The sequence below is a fragment of the Phodopus roborovskii genome, unplaced genomic scaffold, assembly GCF_943737965.1.
Source record: "Phodopus roborovskii unplaced genomic scaffold, PHOROB, whole genome shotgun sequence".
NCBI lineage: Eukaryota > Metazoa > Chordata > Mammalia > Rodentia > Cricetidae > Phodopus > Phodopus roborovskii.
Genome location: NW_026126009.1, coordinates 117,330 through 145,189, shown reverse-complemented (window position 1 = coordinate 145,189; position 27,860 = coordinate 117,330). Strand labels below are relative to the sequence as shown.

At 37.4% G+C, this 27,860-nt stretch overlaps 1 protein-coding gene across 2 annotated transcripts in view; it reads left to right on the top strand.

Annotated features, from left to right (window-relative positions):
• Positions 1 to 27,860, top strand: part of Jade3 (jade family PHD finger 3) — a 118,055-nt gene that overhangs the window by 1,189 nt on the left and 89,006 nt on the right. For both annotated transcript variants that reach the window (XM_051179305.1, XM_051179304.1), the window contains exon 3: positions 3,394 to 3,480. The gene's annotated coding sequence lies outside the window, so the exon portion shown is untranslated. The remainder of the gene's footprint in view (positions 1 to 3,393; positions 3,481 to 27,860) is intronic.

Below are 27,860 nucleotides of genomic sequence, written 5' to 3'. Positions count from 1 at the left end.
TAAGGGCATGTCCTTGGGGGCACTCTGGGGGTTCTGATATGCTCTGAAAAAAAGGATCTAGCAAGGTGAAGTTATACTAGGACTTTGGCCAGTAGGAGGCATCTGTGATACCTTGAGTATCCTTCAAGCAACAAATAATTTGTCTGTTCCAACTCAGAAGCCATGTCTATGCCCCACTACCCATTGAGGTTATTTTTTTCTGATAACTACTGACAGGCAAAAAAGCCTAAGCCAGTGTGGCTTTTGTTGTTGTTGTTATTTTGAGATGGTGTTTACTGTATAGCCAAGACTGGCCTTCCAAATCCTGATCCTCCTGCCTCATCCTCCTGAGAGCTGGGATTATAAGTAGCTATAAGCTACTATGCTTGCCAAGAATGTTGTTTTTGCACTACCTAGTAAGAGAATGTGATATCAACCTGTCCTATACACTGGACCCTCTGTGTTGAAATCTGGGAAATTTGCTTTTTTAGATTTTGAAAACTTAATTTTGATAAAATATTAACATTTTAAAAACTGTTGCTAGATTGGTACAAAAACTCACTGTAGTCCCTTTATCCAAGGTCACTAGTTATCAACAGTTTGTATTCATTTGCTCTTTCTTTTTACAAATCATTTGAGCATAACCATTGAGAGAGTAGTATTTGTCAAGGCCATTCTGTCGTGAAGGATACCTCTGATGCAATCACTGGTATAGCAGAACATTGGTGGTGGGGAAGGGCCCCAGAGGTAAAGTCTCCCTGTAGTTACCAAGCATATGTTTGTAAAAAAAAAAGTAGAATCTGATGCTAGATGAGAAATGACCAATCATAAAATTATTTAAGATACCCTCTCCTCCTTTCACTGTTTTTGTGTGTTTTCCTATGTCAAATTTTACTACTATGAAAACCTTCAACTTTGTGGCCATTAATATAGTTTCCATTTAATTCATTCAGCAAACATACTGAGTGTTTTCTATTTGCTGGGGGTGTAAAAGGAGAATGATACGCATCCCCTTAAGAGCTTAATGTCCAGTGGAAAGAATTTGAGGAATCTTTTCAACAGTTAGGAGGAGGAATGTTCCGCTGATGGGAACAGAGGCCTGGTTAAGGATCTGAAGAGTAGATATCTGGAAGTCACTTAACTGGTTGTAGCTGTACATATCCATCTTTAAGGCCTTCTGCTCTTCTGCTCTTAGATAACAAAGTTTATGAGTTAGGGAATCCTTTGATGTCATACATCCAACACAGGCAATGGAAGCAGGCAAACTTAGACTCATATTCTGACTCTTCCTCTTGATCTTGTCTAGTTTACTTCTCTGTGCCTCAATTTCTTCGTGTGCCAAATCTTATCTCTGAGGATGGTAGTGAAAATTTAGTTGAAGTAATAGTTGCTCTGTAAACATTTATTTCATCTCCCTTTAACAAAAAATGTTGCATGTTGAGAATAACATGTAAATTGTTATGTTTTAAGGTAGGATCCAAGGAGCTGGGGTTTTTTTTTTTTTTTTTTGAACAGATAAATGTAGAATTGCCAGTTCTAGGGAAGACAATGGGGATTACCTTATGGAATAATAAAAAATAATACCAGCAGTGATTATGGTAACAATTTCCTTTATGTTGAGCACTGGCTAGCTCTATGTACAGAAGATACCTCTCAGAACCAACCTACACAAGGTCACACAGCAAGGAAGAGATGAAATTAATAAAAAATAAGATAAAAGGTAGAGAGAAGAGGTTGCCAGGCAGAGGAAATAGTTGTTGTGACAGCACTGAGAGACAGTCAGAGGCTACTTGAAGGTATTTTATTAAACTTTTCCTAACTCTGTGTGTGTGTGTGTGTGTGTGTGTGTGTGTGTGTGTGTGTGTGTGTACACATACACTTCAGAAATGTATCCAGTGGTGCCTAAAAAAGCTTTAAGTCAGTTCTTCAGTGTTCTATCTTTCATTAAAATAGAGGCGATATTTCTGTATAAAACCTTCACCAAAATGTTGGTAGATGACTTTTACTGTCTTCTGTGAATTTTGGTGAAAGTTGCTATGATGCTAGAAGAATGTGCTGCTTAAAAATGCTGGTAGAAAGAGCTTTAATTAGGCTCATATCTCTTGCATTTTAGGCTTCATTAAGAGTATAATCCTTCAGCTTTCATTAAGCCCTGTGAAATAGATAAACATTTGGAATTGGGAAGACAAGTAATTTCTGGAATTCTGGATTTAGCATTACAAATGAAACTGGGGAGTATAAGGCTTTAGTTTAAATATGCATATCATAATTAAGATACTAATGTGACTAAGTGGAAATTTGTCATGTTTTAAATTTTGTGTGTGAGACACTGGAAAGAATTGAAACATTTTTTCATATTTTCATTCAAGTGGTAGTTTTTATATTTGAAATTTTATTTATTTACTCTTGTTTTTTTGAGACAGGGCTTCTTTGTATTGCTTTTGAGCCTGTCCTTGAACTTGCTCTGTAGACCAGGCTGGCCTTGAACTTACAGAGATGTACCTGCCTCTGCCTCCTGACTGCTGGTATTAAAGGCATGTGCCACCAATGTCTGGCTTGAAACTGTTTTTATATACAGTGTAAAACCTCACAAGAGAAAAGCAGTGTTTCTTCCCCTTGACATATATATTGGGTCACAAACATACTTAGGTAGCCTATGCTAGTTAGCTTTTAGGGGTAAGAGAAAGTGCCTAGTTAGTGGCTTGATGATTTAGGATGGCCTTGCATAGACAGCTGATGTTTGGTAGACTAAATGTGTAGGTAGGAGCCTTGGATGGTTCATCATTCTATGTGGTCTCTCCTAGGTGGCTGAGACTAGGTAATATAGTCTCAGAGTTTCAAAAGAGAGAAGCAGGTAAGAGAAAGCACCAGCCAGTACCTAAGTACTTTTTTTCAAGTGCCTGCTCCTATCACATTTGCTATTGTTCCATTGCTAAATCACAAAATTGCATTCATGACGAAGTCCAGAGACATTGTGGGACACCATTCAAAGAGTGAATATAATGAGTTGTGAACATATTGGGAACCTTTACAGCAATAAAGCATATAATTGTTAGTGAATGGAAAGCCGGAGTGAGGCATTGTGGTTTTAGAAGTAGATATCTTGACAAGTGGGTCAATTGCTCTCTGATCTTACCCAGCTATTATCAAAGGAGCTCCTGTGTTTTCTCAACACCCATTCAAGCTTTATCACAAAATCCTTGTATGCTATGTTTTGTAGATAAGCAAAAAGATTTAGGAATCTATTACCATGCAATGAGAGGAACATTGGCAATTTTGACTTTAGCCCCTCCCCTTTTCATATATAATTTTTACCTACGAGAAGAAATGATTATTTGTACATTATAATAAGGATAAAGGATTCTTTGTAACTGTTTTATTTATTCAAATTTTTAAAATATCCTGTAGTTGCAGTGAAGAATCCAGTATTATACTGTGAAGTGACCAAGACCCACCAATTTGGGGCATCAGGCTTTGACCTTATTCTGGAAGATCTCAAAGGTAACATTCTTTACATAACATAGATTTTTTTCAACAGCTAGAAGGCTGATCCTTGGAAATGTGAGAAACTTAATAAAATGCTCATTTTATGCATCATAGAGGTATGTATTCCACCTGAAAAATTGTGTGATGATATAATCTTAGATTTTATTTCCTCCTAGGATAAAAAATTTAGGATTACTGATTTTTAGAGCCATTCATATTTATAAACATGCATTTGACTTAGCACTTTATCCAAGAATTTATTCAATAAATACTTACAAGTTAATTAGAATATTGCCTATAGCAGCAGAAGATTGGTGATATATTAAATATGAGTCAGGGCTTAGTTATACAAGAATATTATATTGTATGTTGTATAATCTATAATGTATAGAGTGAGAAAAATCAAGAAACAGAGAAGAGTGGGTATTACCATTATGTAAAATAGATGAGTTGAGTGCAAGAATATGTAATCTTTTGCTTACGTAGACACAAAATATTTCTGAAGGGCTACAGTTTGGTGGCATGAATGACGTGGACTAGTGGTTGAGACTTTTCATTGCATAAGCTCCAATGTATACCTTTTGACTTTTAAGATGTGTTTATTTTCCTATTTCAAAAATTAAATGTGTTTTTAAAAAGAGAACTGATACATAGTGATGGGAACCCCCATGGACTCCTTCCCAATGTGACTTTATCAGATCAATTCTTGTACTATATATATTTAATTAATGTATATATATATCCATAATATATTATATATGTATATATATATATACACATACACTCACACACTACACACACACACACACACACACACACACACACACACACACACACACACATATCCAGATAAGTTTTCTTCCTTAGAAATGCATCTTGGTATACTCTTGACTTTTTCTTCTGTGGTGCTGGGGATTGAGACTATCCAGGGCTCTTATTATATAACATAATACTATACCACTGAACTATACCTCCAGCTTTGAATTATGTGTATGTAGGCTAAGGGACAACTGGTGTGGTAAATATTGGCTTTACAGGTCTTTGTGTGAGCATAAGTTTTCAGTTCCTTTTGGAAAATACATGGGAATGTATTTTCCCATGTATACATGGGAACTTTCTCTGACAGAGGTGGACCAACTATCCTCCAAATTGGTTTTACCAATTTTTATTCTAATAAACCATGAAAGTGAAGTCTGTGTTACAGTAAATTTTCCCACATATTGGGATATTTTATTGCACCATTTGTTGAAAATTCTTTTATTTATTCAATTGCCTTTGCATCTGTGCATCTGTTTCTGACTTTCTCTGCTCCTTGAATCTGTGTGTCTTAACCATTTTTTCCATTAATTATACTACTTTCTTTTCTTTGCAGTGTTAAGGGTCGATCTCATGGCCTAAAGCATGCTGGGCAATTGTTCTACCAGTGAGCCTCATCTCCAGCCATGATACACTATGTTAACACATGTTCTTGAGTACTGTAATTTTGTAGTGAGTCTTGGAAATAAGTAATATTAGTACTCTGACATTTTTCTTCTTCAGAATTGTAGTGAAAATGGAACATTTAACGTGTTCCCATCTCTCATCAAGAATAATACTAGCTGTAGAATTTTGGTTTATAGTATATGCCCTTTTGTGTAGAAAGCAATTTACCTAACAGGTTGAGACTGCTGTTTTAGCAGGAAGGCTTGCTTATAAAATTGGCCTTTGGCTGATAGATAGAAAATTGACATTTTAAACATTAAAAGAAAAAGTCATACTCTATCTTCATTTATTTCCTCTCCAGTGCTTTTTATTTCTTTTGTTAATCCTAGTTTCCAAACCTACTTAAATAATTTTCTTTAGTTACTCAATGTCCCAGCATGGAGGGGAAGGAGAGTCTCATAAGCTTCTACTTCTAGTTGAGGAGGTATTGATAATGACAGCTGCTAGGAGGAAAGTCAGGAGGAGAGTCAGTTTTCTTTAGGAGTATGATCTAATAGAGTATCCATGCTTTAGTGGATGGCCTACACCGATGCATATATGGCCAGCACAAATTGGACTTTAAGTGAGCTAGTTTTTAAAAATACATATGGGAGAGAGGTGAGGGTGGATCTTGGAGGATTCAGAAGAAAGAGTAGGTGATGAATATGATCAAAATACATTATATGCATGTCTGAAATTCTCAAAGAATTAATAAAAATGTTACATTAAAATAAAACATAATTATAAGGAAAAAGGGAATAAAAGAATTTCCTTTAACATTTTAGGGTGGGTTGGATGGCAGTAAATTCTGGTTTTGTTTGTCTGAGAAAATTTTTATATTCCACTCACTTTTGAAGGACATTTTGTGTGATATAGAATAATGGTTGTAAGAGATTTTTTTTCTCCTTTCAGTGTATTATTCCATGGTTGCATATCATCTAGTTAAGTCTGGTGTATGTATTATCCTTAAGTATATCTAATGTCTTTCTTTGCTTCTGGCTTCCTTAAAGATTTTTGTTTTGCCTTTGATTTTAAGCAGTTTAAATAGAATATACATAGCTATGGCTTTATATTTTTTCATAGGTATTGTGTTTAATATTCTCCACACATTTTTTTATCTATATTTTCTCAACCATTATTTTTTCAAATAATTCTACCTATTTTCCTTTTTTTTTTTTTTTTTTTTGTTTGTTTAGGGTTCCAATTTTGTTTGTTTTTATTTTTCTTTAAATTTGAAAGAAGGTTGTTTTACATGTCAATACCAGTTCCCTCACCCTCCCAATCCTCCCCTGGTCTCCCCACCAAACCCCACACTTTCTGCTCTCCAGGGAGGATAGGCCTTCCATGGGGAGTGTTTAAAGTCTGTCGTATCATTTGGGGCAGGTTCTAGGCCCTCCTTCACGTGTCTAGGCTGAGAAAGTACCCTGCTATGTGGGATGTGCCCCCAAAGCCCATTCGTGTATTAGAGATAGATACATTACTACAGGCCCCATAGACTGCCCAGTCCTGCTAGCTAACACCAACATTCAGAGGGTCTAGGTCAGTCCTATGCTGGTTACTCTGTTATCAGACTGGGGTCCATGAGCTCCACCTAGTTCAGATCAGCTGATTCTGTGGGTTTCTCCAACCTGGTCTTGACCCATTTGCTCATCACTCCTTCCTCTCTGTAACTAGATTCCAGGAGTTCGGCTTAGTGTTTAGCTGTGGGTGTCTGCTTCTGCCTTTATCAGCAACAGGATGAAGGCTCTAGGATGGTATATAAGGTAGTCATCAATCTCATTATAGAGGAAGGGCATTAAAGGTAGCCTCTCCACTATTGCTTAGATTGTTAGTTGGGTTCATCCTTGTAGATCTCTGGGCATTTCCCTAGTGCCAGATTTCTTCTTAAATCTATAATGGGTCCCTCTATATTGGTATCTCTTTTATTGTTTTCCTCTATTCTTTCCCTGTCTCAATCTTCCTGTTCCCTCATGTTCTCCTCTCCCCTCCTCTTCCATTCTCTTTCTCCTAACTCCCTCTCCTCTCCCTACATGCTCCCAAATTGCTTGGGAGATCTTACCCCTTTCCCCTTCTGTGGGGGACCATGTAATGTCTTAGGGTCCTCCTTGTTTCCTAGCTTTTCTAGCAGTGTGAACTGTAGGGTGATAATCCTTTGTTATATATGTAAAATCCACATATGAGTGGGTACATACTGTGTTTGTCTTTTTGTGACTAGGTTACCTTACTCAGGGTGGGTTCTTCTAGTTCTGTTCCTGCGAATTTCAAGATTCCATTGTGTTTTTTCCACTGAATAGAACTCCATTGTGTAAATGTACCACATTTTCTCCATCCATTCTTCAGTTGAGTGGCATCTAGGTTGCTTCCAGGTTCTGGCTATTACAAATAATGCTGCTTTGAACATAGTTGAATAGATGCCCTTGTTGTATGAATGTGCATCTTTTGGGTATATGCCTAAGGGGAATTACTGGGTTTTGAGGTAGAGTAATTCCCATTTTCTGGAGGAACTACCATACTGATTTCCGAAGTGGCTGTATGAGTTTGTTCTCCCACCAGCAGTGGAAGAGTGTGCCCCTTTCTCCACATCTTCTCCAGCATATACTATCTTTGGTGTTTTTGATTTTAGCCGTTCTGACAGGAATAAGATGGTATCTCAGAGTTGTTTTGATTTGCATTTCCCTGATGGCTAAGGATGTTGAGCACTTGCTTAAGTGTCTTTCAGTCATTTTAGATTTCTCCATTGAGAATTCTCTATTTAGTTCTGTATCCCACTGTTCCGATTAAGTTTTTCACCGGCCTGGTTACATCGCCATACCAGTCCGAAGTAACACACAGAGATGCTGTATTTGATATAATGCTAGTGTTTCTTATTGGCTAGCTCTGTCTTAAATATTAACCCATTTCTATTAATCTAAGTATTTCCATGTGGTCTCATCTTACCAGAGAGAGGGGCGGGTGTTCTGCTCTCTCTGTCCTCCATCTTGAATCGCCTCCCTACTTCTTCCTCTCTCCTCCTAGTCTCTTAATCCCGCCTATCTTGCTTTCCTATTGGCCAACAGGATATTATTCATTAACCAATAAGAGAAACATATTTACAGAATGACATCTTCCATCATCTCTTTTCTGTCTAAAATGAAAAGAAGGGTTTTAACCTTAACATAGCAAAATATATCATACAAGTTGTCAAATAAGAATCATAGTTAGCATATTTAGTCCATTAATATTTAGTATGATTTAAAGAAAATATTCTGTCATCTATCCTATCTTTGTGAGTCTAAAGTCTTATATGTAACTTATCTTTAATCTTAACTAAGAAAAACTATAACAGTAACTATCTGTCTTCAACTCCATCAAAGACCACAGAAGGATAGTATATAAACTCTAGAAATGACAGAGACAACTCACTGCCTGGTCAGTCACTCGAAGTTCTTCTGTAATGTTCCATCTTCAGCCCATAGGCCATAGTGTGCCTGGCAGACTCTTCAGCAAAGCAGGAAACTTTAAACTGTACAGCTGTATTGGCAGTTTGTCAGTCACTTTTCTCTGTGTCCTGCAGAATGTCTGGCAGACTCTCCCAAGAAGCAGGAACCCTGTAGTACTGTCCATCTTGAATCAGCAGTCAATTTCCTGTGGGTCCTGCATGTCCAGTTTATAAAACATAATGTTGAACAGTCCAGACAAGAGCAGTATCTTGTTCAAATGGTTAGTCTTGCCATATTGAAAGCAAACTCCATAACTCGTTTCTTCAAGGTCCATCTTCCTTTCTGACACAGGCAGTGTTGCCAGGAGCAGTTCTGTCTCATTGTTAGGAAAATCCCTAAACCATTATAAATGCCATATTCTGTAGGTCTTTGAAAGGTTTGAAGAATGCCTATTTATCTCAAATACATCTCTGTATATCTAAAAAACCTAACTCACCTAACTATAAGTTTTGACTATTATAGGTACCTATCTATATTCTGTACTAAATTATACATTACATTTTAAATGAGCTATATGAACATAATAACTAAACAAAAGGAGAAATATACATATCACAAAATTGACCTTAAATTGTATCAATAAGTGAAAATCAAAGTATTTTTATCTATACCATAATCCTTTTTACCTTTAAAGAGATTGGTTGTGGTCATTAACTATTTATAACCAACCCCATATAAATGAAAACAAACATTTATAAATGATATTTGGGAATTTGGGTGTCGTTCTTTCCAAACTGCTTCCTGCTGGTAGGGGACGCTGTCATGGGGATCCTAAGAAGACGCAGAAATCCTGGCTGCCTTGTCCCAGCTGTTTTGAATCGTGGATCATATGGAGTCTTGCTTCTGGGGATCTGGCTTGATCAAACCATGTTAGTCTGGAAGGAATCCGAAGCTTTTCATTTTCTGTGGAAACAAAAATAGAAATCCTTTTCCCCAGTAACCTGTCCTTGGGCTTAAATTTTGAAGTCAAAGTATTTGAAAAATATATAAATTGGATTAATCCAGCAGCATTTATTTTAGCAGTTGTTGCTATTTCCTCAGCAGTTAAACAATACAAAGATAACAGAACAGTATATAGTATCCACACTCTTTTTGTGCTTTTTTATTACTCTATTTCTTTTATTTTTATTTTTTCATTTTTTTCATTTTTTGAGACAAGGTTTCTCTGTGTAACTTTTATCTGTCCTGGAATTAACTCTGTATACCCGGTTTACTTTGAAATCACAGAGATCTGCTTGCCTCTGTCTCCCGAGTGCTAGAATTAAAAGGTTTTTCTTAATCTGAATCTGTCTTTACTGTAAATCTTTATCTTTTTCTGGCCACGAGTCTTTTATCTGGTAAACAACATTGCTAATATGAAAGCCATAGCTGTATTAGCCATAGTCTATCCAAGATGGTGGCAGGTATCTTTACCACCAGAACTGAGAGCTGTGCTCACTGCCTTGGTCTACGCCGCCATCCAGCAGCATGTTGCTGGCTTGGAGATGTGGTCACTCTCATTGCCAGCTCTCTAACACACTATTAAGTTGTTGTTAGCAGAGCTCTTAAAAAAACCTTCTGGTTTTTGGCTGCTATGCTGAGTCAGGAAATCTCCCTTAAAAGAGCCACACAAGTCTCTGTCTCTAGCAAAACAGAGTCCAACCATGAAAAATGCTGGTTCCCAGAAGCCATTCTTGTCTCTGTTCTTTTGTTTCTAAACCCCCTTTTTAAGATTTTGTCAAGTTTTAAGTGGAAGTTCTTATTAGCCACATTGCCAGCACCATTTTGTTCTGAGTAGATTTTTCCTGCCGGTCTGGTCCCACTGCCCCCCCCAGCCCCAAATAACACACAGACACGCTGTATTTGATATAAAGCTGTAGGCCAGTTACTAGTTTCTTATTGGCTGGCTCTGTCTTAAGTATTAACCCATTTATATTAATCTAAGTATTTCCATATGGTCTCATCTTACTGGAAAGAGGGGCTGGTGTTCTGCTCTCTCAGTCCTCCATCTTGAATCTCCTCCCTACTTCTTCCTCTCTCCCCCAGTCTCTAGTCCTGCCTATCTTGCCTTCATATTGGCCAACAGTGATTTATTCATTAAACAATACATATTTACAGAATGACATCTCACATCATCCCACTTTTTAATTGGATTATTTGGTGTTTTTCTAACTAGCTTCTTGGGTTATTTGTATATTTTTGAAATCAGCCCTTTGTCAGAAGTGGGGTTGGTCAACATTTTTTCCATTCTGTGGGCTGCCGTTTTGTTAACTGTGTCTAGGTTCAGTTTTCTCTTCAAACCTATAATGGCTCCCTCTTTTATGTTCTCTCTCTCTCTCTGTCTCTGTCTCTCTCTCTTCTCATCTATTTCTCCCCTGACTCAATCTTCCTAGTCCCACGTGCTTTCCTCTCCTCCCCTTCTCTTTCTCCTAGCTCCCTCTTGACTCACTGCCCCCCACAATATGCTCAGGAGATCTTGTTCCTTCCCCCTTCTGTGAGGGAACTTGTATGAATCCCTTAGATTCTTCCTTGTATCCTAGTTTCTCTGGCGGTGTGAATTATAAGCTGGTGATCCTTTGCTCTATGTTTAAAATCCATATATGAACGAGTACATATCATGTTCCTCTTTTTGTGACTTGATTACCTCATTCAGGATGGTTTTTTCAAGTTCCATCCATTTGCCTGTGAATTTCAAGATTCCTTTGGTTTTTTTCCCCCCCACAGAGTAGTATTCCATTGTGTAAATGTGCCATATCATCTTTATCCATTCTTCAGTTTAGAGGCATCTTGTGTTTTTTTAACCTTTTTTATTTCTAATATTTTCATTAGCTTTTTTTCTTCTACGCTTTATTTCTTTGCCGAAATTATCTGTCTGGTCTTATATGTACTTTATCCATTAGATTCTTAAAAATTTATTACCTACACAGTCCTGTGCCTGCATATATGCCTTTCTGCCAGAAGAGGGCACCACATCTTATTGCAGATGGTTATGAGTCACCATGTGGTTACTGGGAATTGAACTCAGGACCACCTGGAAGAGCAGCCAGTGCTCTTAACCTCTGAGCCATCTGTCCAGCCCATTATACTTTAAAATATGAATCATAATTCTTTTAAATTTCAGTTTGGTAGTTCCAGCATATGTACTACTGTGTTGGACCTAGGGACTGCTTTGTAACTTGTATTTTTTTCTTACCTTTTGATACACTTCATGAACATCCTGAAAGCTGCACATAGGCAAGAATTTCTGATAAATTTTTAGTAGTCAGAAACCTCTGGTTTCTTTTCCTAGTTCTTTAATGAGGAGTTTGCTTGTTCAATGTTTTTGTTGACATGGGTGTGTGTAGGTGGGAGGCAGGGTAAGGGCACCAGAGATTTCCTGTTCCTCTAATGGTACGATTTTTTTAGCGTTTATTTTTTGTTGATGAGTGTTTTGCTTGCAAATATGTGACTATCTTGTTTACCTAGTGCTTCCTTCAAACTGGAATTGCACATGGTTGTGAGCCATCATGTGGGTCCTGGGAACTGAACCTGCATCCTCTGAAGAACAGCGAGTGCTCTTAATTGCTAAGCCATCTCTCCAGCTTCCATGATAACTTAATTTGTACTATTCTTGGCTTTGGGTTGTTAATTGTGCTGCTTTCCAAACATAAGTTTTTACTGCTTTTTCCAGTTGTATTCCACTGTTAATAGGTAGGTGGTATGTCAGGTGTCATTGGTTGAGGAGGAGGTGTTCTCTGATTATCTAATTGGTCAGGTGCTAGAACCTAGGTCTTGAGTGTGTTCCTAGCAAGATTTCCTGTTCATTCTGCTTGTGTGTAAGGCTTCTTTCTCTTCCCTCCTACCTCTTACCACACTCTATTGAGTATAGTACTATCCTTCTCCTTGAGAATTTACCCCTTTATTCTGTACTCAATATTAGAGAAGGTGGTCTGGGTGAATTTTACAGTCGACTGTTTTAGTCAGGCAGCCAGACAGCCAAGTACCACCAATCTCGTAGATTTTCCCTGGTCTTCACCATGAAAGCTGGTGGAATTCCTATAGGCAAAGCTTTTTTTTAAAGAGGTAGAAACTACTCTATGAACACACAAGCTTCACACTATGGCCAATCGTAGAATTTCTGGTTTAGAATTCCTACAAGTTTATTGCCCAAACCTGTGCAGGTCCTTGATCTCTTTGGAAATGAGAGTAGTAGTTTGTCCTGCAACTTCACTTCCCTGCCAGATTGCCTTTTAGTTTGGCAAGCTTTTTCATTTTAAGACTAGGATGATGGCCTCTGAAAGCTTCACATATCTGAGCTGAAATGTGATCCTACAGTAAGTCACCTAATACAGGACATCACATATCTGGAAAGTCAGTATATATCTCTTTCTTTAAATATCTTTTACTAAACCCATTGCATTTTATGATTAGGGAGCATTGCATAATTGTTGTTTGGATTCTACCTATTTTAGGCTTTAAAAACCTCTGTACCCGTGATGATATGCTATCTGTCTGCTTTCAGAGTTTTATGTATGCTTTGTAATTATTGATTATATCTTTTAAAAACTTAGTAATTGTTTCATTAGAAATTAGAACAAAATTTAATCTATCTAGATGCAGATTTTGTTAATGACCATGTGTTTGTCACTTTCTTCCACATTGCCGAAGCAAGTCAGTTTAGCAAACATTTGTTGGTTGCACCCTGTGTTATGAATAAGATAGTATATTTGAGTCTAATACAGACAGGCCTGTCCTAGTAGCTAGAGTAAGGGGCCCTCAAGGGCAATAAAATTTCTGTGATGGGAAGGATATTGCACTTTCTAAAATGTCTATATTCTAATCTATTTTAACATTAAATCCCATTGTTAGTTGTAGGTAGAGTTCTAGTAAATATACATAGAAAATAGGGGGCTGGAGAGATGGCTCAGAGGTTAAGAGCACTGGCTGATCTTCCAGAGGTCCTGAGTTCAATACTCAGCAACCACATGGTGACTCACAACCAGCTGTAATGAGATCTAGTGGCACACATGCAAGCAGAACACTGTATACATAATAAATAAGTTTTTTTAAAAAAGGGATTAAAAAAAGAAAGAAAATATGAAGTATAGCAATTATTACTAACCAAAAAGATGAAATAATGTCTTTAAAAATTATAAAGCTAAATGGAAATTCTGGGGGTTATATGAGTTTCTATGGCTGTTAACATGTATACTTTCACATAACCACCACCTCGATCTAAGTACAGAAGGGTTCTTTTACCCTAGGAAATTCTTTTATGCTAGCTTTATTTTGGTTGTTTGAGTTAGGGTTTCTCTGTGAAGTTGTGGAGCCTGTCCTGAAACTCACTTTTTAGGCCAGGCTGTCCTCAGACTCACAGAGATCACCTGCCTCTGCCTTCTGAGTGCTGGGGTTAAAGAGTGTGCCACCACCACCCAGTTTTGTTAGTTTCTTAATCACAGAACCTTCCTACTTTAATATCTGGATGCCATTAATTTGTATCCCATCATTATAATTTTGTCATTTGAACATGTAAAATAAATGTCATTTTGTGAGTCTTGTTTTTTTTTTCCACTCAGCATATGCTTTTGAGAACTCACATCATTCAGAGTGTTATGTCAATATTTTGTTTATTTTTATTTGCTGCATAGAGTAGTCCACGGTACAAATATATCACAGTTTGTTTAGTCATTCAACATGAAAGGGCAGATAATTATTTTTGACTTTTGGTGATTATGAGTAGAACTGCTATAAAAATTCACATGCAAGTATTTGCAAGTAAATTTGTATTTTTCTAGAGTTATTCCTGGAAATGAGATTGTTAAAATTATACTATAATTCACTATAACTGCTTAACTATAATTTGAGTGATGAACTAGTGCAACCTTGAAAGAATTTAATTTCTTTGTGTCTCTTATTTGTAAAACAAATAATATCTAGGATTGTTATGTGAAATAAATAGCATAGTAAGAATAAAAGACTGAACAATATTTAGTACAATATTTACTACACATTATTATGCTTAATAGAATTGTTTCTTGTCAGAATCATTTATCTGATTAATTGAAGCAAGAGTAAGTAATTTATGGTGTTCTTGGTAGTTATGTCTTCAAAATGTGTAAGTAAATTTAAAAATTCTTCCATAGTAAATATGGATTATGAGAGATCTGTAACAGTCAGATGTTGAATAAAATGGCAAATTTTGGTGGCTTGATATGTATTCTCAACGTGGAAGAATCATATTCACCAAAAATTGAGTGTAGTCCATAATTTTATACAAGAAGCTCTGAAAATATCTCAGAATTAACTAACACTCACTAAATCATGCTGTCTATACAGGAAATCCTAGGTAAAGTATTCATTGGATACCTCCCCAGAATCTAAGCTATTTAAAAATCATTAAACTTTATTTTATAACTTTTTTGATGCTAGAGTTAAATCCAAGGCCTTAAGTGTGCTACACATGTATTCTATCACTGAGCTATATCCACAAACCCTATAATTTTTCAAAATGCTGTTGACATGGACAAAGCCCTTCTTCTCAGAGTCCTCATAGCATGAATGAAGCATCTATGATTTCTCATGTCTTACATTAAAACAAAAACATTTTTCCATGAAATATCTTCAACATTGAGGAGCATATTGAGGATGAAATTTAAAAATTTTGCATGTTCACTCAAATATCTCCTTATAATATTGTATCATTAGAATATGCAACAGAAATCACTTTCTCCCCATGACTTCTGTGTAGTATGGCCTGGCTCAGTCTGAATTGCACCAAAGATATATTATCTGTCTTGGAGAATTTTCTTCACCTGTTAACTCACCAAATGATGGCTATAATTCAGTATATGGAACAAGGAATGTAAATGTTCTTTTTTCTTGTTAGTTCAGTTTTGTAATATTTTCAACTGCAAATACTTCTTTCCTGCTTTGGATTTCAGGAGAACTACTAGGTGAAGCAAGTCTCAAATAGTTCTTCACAGATGTCACCTCTGATATCTCACCTCCTTTGCATTAACAGTACTCCAACTCCATTTTCATATTCATATATCCTGAACCTTTCCTCACAGCTGAAGCACCATTCTTTTGTTGCCTTGCCTATCTTGTCTGTGACAGTATCTTCCAAATACTATGTCAGGAAGACCTTCCACTACATACTGCATCAGCTTCGTTCCATGCTCTTGAGTGCCATCCTTTAATCCATGTTCAAACTTCCATTAAATTTTTTTTTTTATTCACTATGGCACCTCAATGTCAGGCTTTCTTATCTTGTAACCAAATTATATTTGTATTACTTGCAGGCATACAACTGAATTGCTATTTGCAGAGTATAGGACCCTAAAGTTTTCTACATCTTATTGCTCAAAAATGTATGGAAGTGAATTAATAACAATTAATATTAATTCTATTCAATTAATAACAAAACTGAATATATGCATGTACATTATGTACATGCAGTGCCCACAAGAGGACAGAAGAGGGCATTAAATCTCCTGAAACTGAAGTTATATGTGGTTGTGAACTGCCCCTATGATTCTGGGAACTGAATCCAGGTCCTCTGCAAGAGCCATCTCTCTAGCTCGCTCTCTCTCTCTCTCTCTCTCTCTCTCTGTCTCCCCTCTTTCTCTCTCTCGTGTGTGTGTGTGTGTGTGTGTGTGTGTGTGTGTGTGTGTGTGTGTGTGTGTTGCACACAGTTGAGACAGGGTCTTCTTATATAACTCTGGCTTTCCTGGAGCTCATTATGTAGACCAACCTGGCCTCAGACTTAGAGATTCACCTGCCTCTGCCTCCCAAGTGTTATGATTAGTGCTGTCCATTTTGTAATATTTGATTTTTTGGATATCTTTTAAATATAGATTATAATAAACATCTATATCCTATTTGTTTCACATGAAACTCAACTCCTATGTGGATATGGATGTGATAGCATGTGCCTATAATATCAGCATTCAGGAGACTGAATGTGAGTTTAAAGCCAGCTTGATCTCTTTATAGTGAGAGTGTCTCACTAATAAGAGGACAAGGGGGAGAAGGACACAGTGATAGTCACTACCTGTGTGCTGCATAGTAAGGCTTTCTTAAAGGAGGAGTTTACATCTTATAATGAGAGGTAGGGACATGCATGTTTGTATGTATATCTGTGTCATGAGTCTAAATTCAGCTAGAACTAGGATAACTAACTTAAATCTTCTACTGTTACTCTGCCTTTTCTCATTCCCCATATTGCAACTCAAAGACTAATCATTAGCTATTATATACATCAGTAGTTAGTGAATAGCTGTTGATTGTAATTTTAAAATCAACTCTGCTCAGAACTGGTCTTTATCTATTTGTAGTGATTATAACTGTGCATTTGTCAAAGCATGAAGTATACATTAAAAAAGATATATTACAATGTTTATAATTTTTAATTAAGTTATAGTTAAAAGTATTTATGCAAACATTTATTATCCATTTATTTGATTAAGTATGGCAAAATGTGTAAATAACATATAATTACATGAAATTAAATTTGGCCCTTTAAAAATAAACTTGCACACATAGTAGGTGGCAAGTAATGTCAATTCCCTTCTTTCTTGTACAGGTTTCTTTCTTTGCACACAAAAGTTTTGTGATTATTTTTTAAGGATGCTAACAAAAAACATTCTTGTCCTAGGAGATAGGTAGCTACCAGGTGACTTTTAAGATCTTATGATTATCTTTTAAAATTAATTTTATTTAAATAAAAAAGTTTTACATACCAATCCCACCTTCCTCTCCTTCCCTTCTTCCCATTCCCCCCCATCTATCCAAACCTCAGGGAGAGTGAGGCCTTCTATGGGGGGGAATCATCAAAGTCTGTCACATCATATGGGGCAGGACCTAGGCCCTCCCCATGTATCTGGGTTGAGAGAGTATCCCTCCATAGGGAATGGACTCCAAAGCCCATTTGTGCATTAGGGATAAATACTGGTTCCACCAGCCAGAGGCCCCATAGTCTGCTCAGGTCCTCCAACTGACAGCCACTTTAAGGGGGCCTGGTTTGGTCTTATGTAGGGTCAGTCTGGAGTCAGTGAGCTTCCACTTACTCAGGTCAGCTGTTTCTGTGGGTTTCCCCAGCATGGTCTTGTCCCTTTTGCTCATTATTCCTCCACATCTCTATAGCTGGATTCTAGGAGTTCAGCTCAGTTTTTAGCTGTGGATGCTTCTGCTTCCATCAGCTACTGGATGAAGGCTCTAGGATGGCATTTAATGTAGGCATCAATCTCATTATAGGGGATGGGCATTTATGGTAGCCTCTCCATTATTGCTTAGAATTTTAGTTGCGATCATCCTTGTGAATCCCTGGACATTTCCCTAGTGGCAGGTTTCTCATTAAGCCCATAATGGTTCCCTCTATCAAGGTATCTTTCCTTGCTGTCCTTCTCTGTACTTCCCCCAACTCGACCTTCCTGATCCATCATATTCTCCTACCCCTTCCTCTTCTCCTCTCCTCCTTCCTCTTTCTCCAACTTTCCTCCCCCTCCTCCGTGCTCCCAATTTACTCAGGAGAGCTTGTCCATTCCCCTCCTTGGGCGGGGGTGCTCCATGTATTTCTCTCTTAGTGTTGTGGATTGTAGGCTGATTACCCTACGCGAAAGGCACTTTAGAAATGGCTTAATATTCTTAGCCATCATGCAAATCAAAACAACTCTGAGATGCCATCTTACTCCTGTCAGAATGGCTTAAATCAAAAACACTGAAGACAATTTATGCTGGAGAGGATGTGGAGAAAGGGGAACAATTCTCCATTGCTGGTATGAATGCAAACTTGTACAGCCACTTTGGAAATCAGTATAGTGGTTCCTCAGGAAAATGGGAATTAGTCTACTTCAAGATCAAGCAATTCCACTCTTAGGCATATACACAAAGGATGCACATTCATACAACAAGGACATCTGTTCAACTATGTTCATAGCAGCATTATTTATAATAGCCAGAACCTGGAAGCAACCTAGATGCCCCTCAACTGAAGAATGGATAAAGAAGATGTGGTACATTTATACAAAGTACTCAGCGGTAAAAACAATGACATCTTGAAATTCACAGGTGAATGGATGGAACTAGAAGAAACCATCCTGAGTGAGGTAACCCAGTCACAGAAAGACATAGTATGTACTCACTCATAAGTGGATATTAGATATAGAGCATCTTATGATTACCTTAAGGTAAATGTCCATGTGTACAAGAAAGCACCCATACACATCCATACAGATGTCTAAGTATGCTATGGAACAGTAAATATACATAAGCATAGCCACATTATTCTAAAAGGTATCCCTTTAGGACCAGAATTTTTATTTTCAGACACTTAGACCCAAGTATAAAATAAACCATTCTCTCTTTATTAACAGAAATTATTTAAAGCAAAACAAAAAGATAAATGACTGACTTAATTTTCCTAAGGCTGTTTTAATACAATCATAGGGGAGTAGATTTCTAAAAATTATGCATTTATTTATTATGTGCATATGCAAATATGAAGGTGGAGGTTTCTGTCCCACCATGTCCTGCCACCCTTCAGCCCCAAATAAACACACAGACCCTATATTAATTATAAAAGTGTTGACCAATGGCTAGAGCTTCTTACTGGCTAGCTCTCTCTTAATTATTTAACCCATTTCTATTTATGTATTGCCACAAGGCTGTGTCTTACCCGTAGTCTGGCATGTTAGTTACCCCTTTAGCAGCATGACGTCTCTTGGCCCTTTCTCTGCCTCTCTCCCCATCATTCTCACCTGTCTTCCTGCCTCTACTGGCCAGTGTTTTGTTCATCAACCAATAAGAGAAACATATATACAGAAGAACATCCCCCATCACAAATACACACATATGTATACATGTGCATGCACATGCCACTATGCACACGTGGAAGTAAGAGGACAAGTTGCAGAAGTTACTACTCCCTTTCCACCATGTGGATCCTGTGAATTGAAGTCAGACTTTAAAGTAAATGCCTTTACCTGCTGAGCCATCTTGCTGGTCTGGGAGTAGATTTCCTATTTGTTTGTTTGTTTATTAATTCATTTATAATCCTGGCTGCAGTTACCCTTCCATCCTCTCCTTCTAGTATCTGTGCCTCCTTTTTCCACTCTCCAATCCACTACTCCATTTCCATTCAGGAAAGGGCAAGTCTTCCATTGATATCAACAAAACGTGCCATATGAAGTTGAAGTAAGACTAATAAGCACATCTCCATGTATTAAGGGTAGACTGCCAAAAGCCAGCAAAAAGTCAGAGATAACCCTTTTCCCACTGTTAAAACAAGCTACACAACTGTAACATATAAGCAGAGGGCTTAAGTCAGTCCCATGCAGGCTCTCTGGTTGTCAGTTCAGTCTCTGTGAGCCACTATGGGCCCATATAAGTTCATATCATTGATATAATAATTCTCTTGGTTTAGAATAATATCCAGTGAATTATTATATCAATGATATGAACTGTGACTTTGGGCAAAGAGAAGAATTAATGGCAGTGGCTTAGAAATTAAGCTTGAGGCCTCTTAAAGTAACTGACCAGCTTTAAAATGTCAAGGAGACAGAAAACAGAAATATATGTATCATAAGACAGATACATCAGTACACACAATAAGCCATATAAATAAAAATAGATTAATATACTTTATAGAATTCTCACCTACCAGGTATAGGGGCAGTTTATCTCATCAGGAATCAACATTCAACATTTTTGTTGTTGTTGTTTTGTTTTGTTTTGTTTTGTTTTTTTTTTTTTTTTGGTTTTTTGAGACAGGGTTTCTCTGTATAGCTTTAGAGCCTGTCCTGAAACTAGCTCTGTAGACCATGCTGGCTGGCCTCAAACTTGAAGATTCGCCTGCCTCTGCTTCCCAAGTGCTGGGATTAAAGGTGTAAGTTACCACAGCCCAGCAAGGAATCACCATTCTTAAGGAACCAAAGAATCTCCTGATAAAGATGGGAGATTAGTATACTTAATATACTAGTATATTAAGAAGCCCTGAGCTTAATTTTTGTATTCTATGGGCCAAATTATTTTTAGATGTTGGCATTAGTTTTGGTTTTTGTCTGACTAGACTTTCTTCTATTTACCCTTCCTGGGCAAAGCATTTGACCTACCTACTCATTGTTGCTACTACTTAGCAGTTGATTTTCTTTTTTTTTTTTTATGCATATAGAGTATTTTTTATTTAATTTTATATAACAAAGTCCAATTAAATGAAAACAAACATTTATACACAATATTTGGGAATTTGGGCGTCGTTCTTTCCAAACTACTTCCTGCTGGTAAGGGGCGCTGTCTTGGGGGATTCGAAGAAGATTCAGATATCCTAGCTGTAGTCTGTAGGGCTGTTTTGTCCAGCTGTTTTGAATGTAGGATCAGCTTGTACTCTGTTTCAGGCGGTCTGGTGTGATCAAACCACATTAGTCTGGAAGGAATCCACATCTTTTCATTTTCTGTGGAAACAAAAATAGAAATACTTTTCCCCAGTAACTTGTTCTTCAACTTAAATTTTGGAGTCAAAGCGTTTTTTTTTATTATTATTATTATTTTACATGTCGATCCCAGTTCCCTCTCCCTCCCTCCCTCCCTCCCCCCAAGCCCTCCCTCCCTCCTTCACTCCCTTTTGCCCTCTCTACCCTCTTCCATGCACTCTAAACACCCTCCCCTCCCAACCCCCTACCACAATACAATATGTAGGGGAATGCCATCCAGTTGGGGTCATGTAGATCTGACAGGTCCTGTGAAGTAGGGACTAGGGCTTCTCTCCTATCTCTAGAATAAGGCAGTTATCCCTCCATGGGGGGATATGTTTGCAAAGTCCTTTTGTGCACCAGGGATACATCCTGGCTCCACTGTCTGAGGTCTCTTAGACTGCTCAGACCTTCTGGCTGAGACCCATATTCAGGGGGGTCCGAGTCAGTCCCCTGCTGGCTTCCCAGCTATCAGTCTAGTGGCCCTTAGCTCCTCCTTGTTCAGGTAAGCTGTCTCTATGTACTTCTACCGCATGGTCTTGTCCTCTCCATCTGCTTCTGGGTTCTAGTTTGACTCAGTGTTTATGTATGGGTGATTTTCATTTTCCTCAAACCATCAACTTTAATGTCCTGTTCTAAGGATTATCATAGTCCTGTTCCTAGTTTCTTGAGGTGGGAACTTCGATTATTGATTTAACATTTCCTCTTTTCTGAGGTAAGTAATAGTACTTAAAATTCCCCTTCAGCACTGTTTTAGATTTGTCCCACTGATTTTGATATAATTTCATATTAATTCACTTAAATGGGTTTTATTTATTTGTTTTTTTGTTTGTTTGGTTTTTTTTTTTTGTTTGTTTTTTGAGACAGGGTTTCTCTGTATTGCTTTGGAGGTTGTCCTGGAACTTGCTTAGTAGACCAGGCTGGCCACTTGCAGAGAGACCCACCTGCCTCTGCCTCCCGAGTGCTGGGATTAAACTGATACCTGGTGGGTTTTTAATTTTTCTTCTTGAGGAGATGGAGACAAGGCTCCAGTGGTTAAGAGTACTTACTCTTGCAGAGTCCCCAGGTTTGGTTCCCAGCACCCACATAGTGCTTCACAGCCATCCATAACTGCAGTTCCAAGAGGATCTGAGCCCAAGTTCTTTTTTTCTTTCTTTTTGAATGGCTTTTTCCTTTTTATTGATTTATTTTTTAAATTTTTTATTTTACATATCGATCCCAGTTCCCTCTCTGTCTCTTCCTCCCTCCCTCTTTCCCTCTCTCCCACCCTCTCATGCTCCACGACCAAGCAGTCTAAGGGACCTCTGACAGTGGAACCAGGATGTATCCCTGGTGCACAAAAGGACTTTGGGGGCACATCCCCCATGGAGGGATACTCCCTTAACCTAGAGACAGGAGAGAAGGTCTAGTCCCTACTCCAAATGACTGAGCCCAAATTCTAACCTCTAAAGGCACACTTTGGTGGTGCACATACATGTAAGCAAAACACTCATGCACATAAAAAAATAAATACAAAATTTTTCCTTCAAAATTTCTTTCATAGTTATTTAAAAGAGATGGGATCTCACTGTGTGTCCCTAGCTGGCTTGGAACTCTGTAGATTTGGGTGGCTTCCAACTCACAGAGATCTACCTGCCTCTGCCTCCAGAGTTCTGGGATTAAAGGCATGAGCTACCATATTCATCTTGAATAATTTCTTAATATGTGATAGTAACTGAAAGCTTACATAGATTAAGAATTAAGAGTGTGAGCTCTAGTTCTCTTTTGCCATATAGTAGTTCTATGACCTTGTTTAAAATATAACAGCCATGTTTAGTTACAAAAAAATCCTCACTAAGGGCAAGGGAGATGACTCAGTTGTTAGATGCCTACCACATTATCATGGGGTCTGAATTTGTATTCACAGTACTCAAATAAAGCCTGTTGCTGTGGTATACATCTGTAACTCTAGCATTAAGGTGGGAAGAAAAGGAAGGAGATAGACAGATACCTGGAGTTAATTGACCAGCCAGCCAAGGTGAATCTAGAAACTCCAGTTTTAATAATAGACTTCTAATTAAAATAAAAAAAAATACTGTGGACAGTGGAGAGCACTAGAGAGATGGCCCAACAGTTAACAACACTTGCTGCTCTTTGAAAGTAGCTGAGTTTGGTACCCAGCATCCTTGTTAGGCAGTGTGCAACTGCCTATAACTCCAGCTACAAGGACTCCAGTGCTGCCTTCTAACCTCTATGGTAGGGGTTCTTGCACTCATTTGTGCAAATACACACACACACACCTAAAAGAATAAGGTGGAGATTTGTTGAAGGCATCTGACACTAACCCCTTAAATATCTACACACACATGCACGCATTCCCCACACACAAAGATCCTACTGGCTATCATATCTAAGGATAGTTAATAAACACAAAGATAAGGTTTTGACATAATCTTTACCTTCCAGAATGTAAAGTACACTTGCAGGCATGGTCAGATAATCAGATCACTATAGGGGCAAATATTAAGACAAAAGGTTAGTATTCAATCCAGTTTGGAAGTGAAAGAGAGAAGTTAATTGAGGCTTTCAACAAAATATAATGGCCACATTTTAAACAAAAAGTAGTAGAATTAGACCAAGTAAAGAAGAGAACAGAGGGAAATAAAATATTTCTGACTTTTACTTCTCTTACGTTTAAGAGAAGAAACATTAAGCCTTATCCCAATGACATAAGCAGTATGTAATATAAATGCCCTCAGGCCTTGGTATCTGGATATATTTATAGTTAAATCTAATGGTTCTTAGTTCTGCTGGCTCCTGCTGAGTGGTCAGCCTCAGAGTTTCCCTGGTTAGGTTTATGTTATCATGGATATCTTACAACTGTTCATAAATCAATGTCACTTATAGTTGTATTTCTGCTTCTGTGAAAATCATTTATATACTGTATGCTTAGGTAGATGGTAGGGGAGTGGGCAAAATCATAGGCTTCAAATGATTACCAAATTTACACTTGCTTTTTGTCACATTTCTTTTTATTCTTTTTGGATTTTAAAGATATTTGTGTGTGTTCGTTTTGGATTTTTTGTTTGTTTGTTTGTTTTTTTGAGACAGGGTTCCTCTGTATGTCTTTGGAGCCTGTCCTAGAGCTCACTCTGTAGACCAGGCTGGCTTCGAACTCACAGAGATCATAATAGAAGGAGCCATTATAGGTTTGAAGAAAACTGACTCTAGAGAAATGTCCAGAGACCTACAAGATGACCCCAACTAACAATCTGAGCAACAGTGGAAAGGCTACCTTAAATGTCCTCCCCTGATAATGAGATTGATGACTAACTTATCTACTATCATGGAGCCCTCATCTAGTAGCTGATGGAAACAGAAGCAGACACCCACAGCTAAACACTGAGCTGAATTCCTCAAGCTTATATTCTTAAGAAGCATATTAATTTTGCTTGTCCTCAAAGCAGATGTTGATAGATGCTAGTTGTGTCGTGTGTGTGTGTGTGTGTGTGTGTGTGTGTGTGTGTGTGTGTGTGTGTGTGTGTGTGTGTCGCTTAAGTTTTCTGTGTTCTTACTGATTTTCTTTCCAGTTCTATTATCAAGTCAAGAGTCAGGTCTGTAGCTATTGAAGTTTAATTTTCTTGTTTCTTCAGTTTTTGGTTGTTAGTTTTTGTAGTCTGATTACGATGTCTATCAGTTTGAATTTATTTGTGTTTATTCTGTTTGGTATTCTCTCTGCTTTTCAGCACCTTTTAACTAAATTTTCTTACAATTTTTTTTTCGGTATTACACTATGTTTCTTTGTATTGTATCCGAACACAAATGTTAGATCCTTTATTATCCCACATATTCCTGATGTTTGTTCTTTATTCCATTCTTTTCCTATCATTTCGATAGAATGATTTCTTTAAGTTTACTTTGTCTTCCATTCTGTGATACAGTTAAGTTTTATTTTTGTTATTTCATTTCCTTTCCTAAAGTTTCAGTTTGTTTATATCTTAATAATTTTTTTACTGGTGTTTATTTTAGCTTTCATTTTGTTTGAGATATGATCTCATATAATCCAGACTGGATTGGAACTCTTAATTCACCAGCCCCCACCTTCCAATTATTGGGATTATAGGCCTGTTCCACTACACTAACATTTGATGGGTTCACATTTGATGTTACTTATTTGAGGGTTTTTTTTAATAACTACTGATTTAAGGTTATTAGATCATTTCAACATTTGGACCACCTGAATCTCATAATCAGTATTATCCCCTTTTTTCCACCTCTTTTCTTCCAATTAAAATTTTTGTTCTAGGGGAAAAATCTGGTGTTTGTCTTGTCGTTAGCATCTTTCCATGTGTGTAAATTGTCATTTTTATGGTTCTTTTTGTATAACAAGTAATTTTAGATTTTTCCTTGGAAATTTTTCATAACATGTTATATGAATTTGTACCTTGTTTCACTGCAATGAAGGTGTCTTAGGGTTTCAACTTCAACTCTTTGTTTTTAAGTTTTTTTGAGACAGGGTTTCTCTGTGTATCCCTGGCTGAACTAGAACTCACTCTGTAGACCAGGCTGGCCTCAAACTCAAAAATATCTGCCTGCCTTTGCCTCCCAAGTGCTGGGATTAAAGGTGTACACCATTACCTCCTGGCCACAACACTTTTTAAAAATAAGCTTATTTGTTTATCATATATCCCAGCTACAGTTTCCCCTTCCTTCTCTTCTCCCAGTCCCTACCCTATCACCCACTCTGTTCTCACCCCTCAATCTACTCCACAATTTCTGTTTAGGAAAGTGCAGATCTCCTATGAGTATCAGCAAAGCATAGCAACTCTTATAAAGGAAAAAAAACATTTAATTGGGCTGGCTTACAGTTTGAGATGTCTAATTCATTATCATGATGTGACATGGTGATGTGTAGGCAGACATGGTGCAGGAGAAGGAGCTGAGAGTCCTACATCTTGACCCACAGGTAACAGGAAGTGGTCTGAAACACTGGTAGTGGCTTGAGTATATATGAGATCTCAGAGCCCATCTCCACAGTGACATACTTCCTCCAACAACATCACACCCAATCCAACAAAGCCACACCTCCTAATAATGCCGCTCCCTATGAGCTTATGGGGACCAGTTACATTCAAACTACCAAATAAAGCTATTCATGCATTGGTTAACCTAGTTAGATTCAGAGAAGTTCCAGTATGCTTTCTGTGGGTAGCAGTTCCAGTATCACTTCATCAGTGTCTTTATAGTACGATTGAGATCTGTCCTATGTATGCTCCCCATTAGGGTAAGAGCTACCTACTTTTCAGCAGGTGCAGATGATGGACTACAACATGAATTCCAGGTCAGCTTGGGCTACAAACCAAAAACCCACCTCACAGCTAAAAGAAATATCATATGACTCTTTGGAGACATTGAGGGTTCCACCACGTGAACGAAATTTTCCTCTCCTTTGGAGTTTTAGCTCCTATAGTCTCCCTAAGTCAGTCACTCTCATTTTTGTCATAGCCCCCACTATGGGATTTTCCAGGCATGCGGGGGGGGGGGAAAAGGAGAAAAAACTCAGGGGATTTCCTTTCATTTTCTCTAAGTGTTAGAAGTTCCCTTTTAAAACAAAACTTGAACCATAACACATGTTTTTGGGTTGATTGCTCCACTTCAGAGTAGTTACATCTCTGAAGTACTTGGTTTCAGAGTGTTTTGTGTAATTGAGTAGGCAAAATTTGTTAAAACTTCTGTTTGTTTTTTGAGACAAGGTCTCACTGTATAGCTTAAACACATATTTTTGTTTTTTAATAGGAGAAATTATCAAATAAATAACTACCTTTTTATTTTCTTAATATGGTAAAAATCATTGAAGGAAGGAAGTCATAAATACACCAAAATGCATCAGTAATACATGCATTTGTTTTGCCATGCTGTCACTATATTTATAATGGAACATACATGCTTTAAAAACCACAGTGAGCTTTCTAGTCACTGGGTTCTAGACATGCAAAGATTGTTCAATTCATAGACTTCTGGGCATGTATAAACTATGTACAGAAAAAAAAAAACTTGGTGGATTAAAAGCTATGATATCTTTCACAAAGAAGAATCTCAGATATAGGATATTGCCTCATTAATTTAAAACAATTGAAATCCATTGTCTTCTTGCTTGGGAGCAAGTTAGCAGCATGACCCTATTAGCGTTGTACTTCACTGGCCCTTTCTACAACACTACTGGTCAGTGGTACTTCTTTTCTATTAGTAAAATTTTAAATTTTTTCTTTAGACAGTAGCCAAAATAACTAGTTCAAAAGAAAGCTTACTCATATTTTTACATTACAAAGGAATGTTCTTCATTCCTCTTAGTTGCCAAAGAGAAAATAATTTTTGTTCAAATCATTTTTTTTTCTGCTTCCCAATTCCCTTTCTCTCACCTGCGGTCTTTTTAGACTGAAACATTCTTGGTTCTTTCAACAGTGGTTTTGAAGGATTTTAATGTAGTGAAAATTTTTGAAGAAGAATGGTATGAACATTCATCCTCTCTAATAAATTATCAGTAATTAATATTTTGTCATTTTCTTTTCTTTTTTTTTAATCAAATGATGTCAGTGTTTTATTCAGACATTGCTACTCGTTTTTTTTTTTAAGCATATAGAGTATTTTTTATTTAATTTTATATAACAAAGTCCAATTAAATGAAAACAAACATTTATACACAATATTTGGGAATTTGGGCGTCGTTCTTTCCAAACTACTTCCTGCTGGTAAGGGGCGCTGTCTTGGGGGATTCGAAGAAGATTCAGATATCCTAGCTGTAGTCTGTAGGGCTGTTTTGTCCAGCTGTTTGGAATGTAGGATCAGCTTGTACTCTGTTTCAGGCGGTCTGGTGTGATCAAACCACATTAGTCTGGAAGGAATCCACATCTTTTCATTTTCTGTGGAAACAAAAATAGAAATACTTTTCCCCAGTAACTTGTTCTTCAACTTAAATTTTGGAGTCAAAGCGGTTTTTTTTTGTTTTTTTGTTTTTTTTTTATTTTACATGTCGATCCCAGTTCCCTCTCCC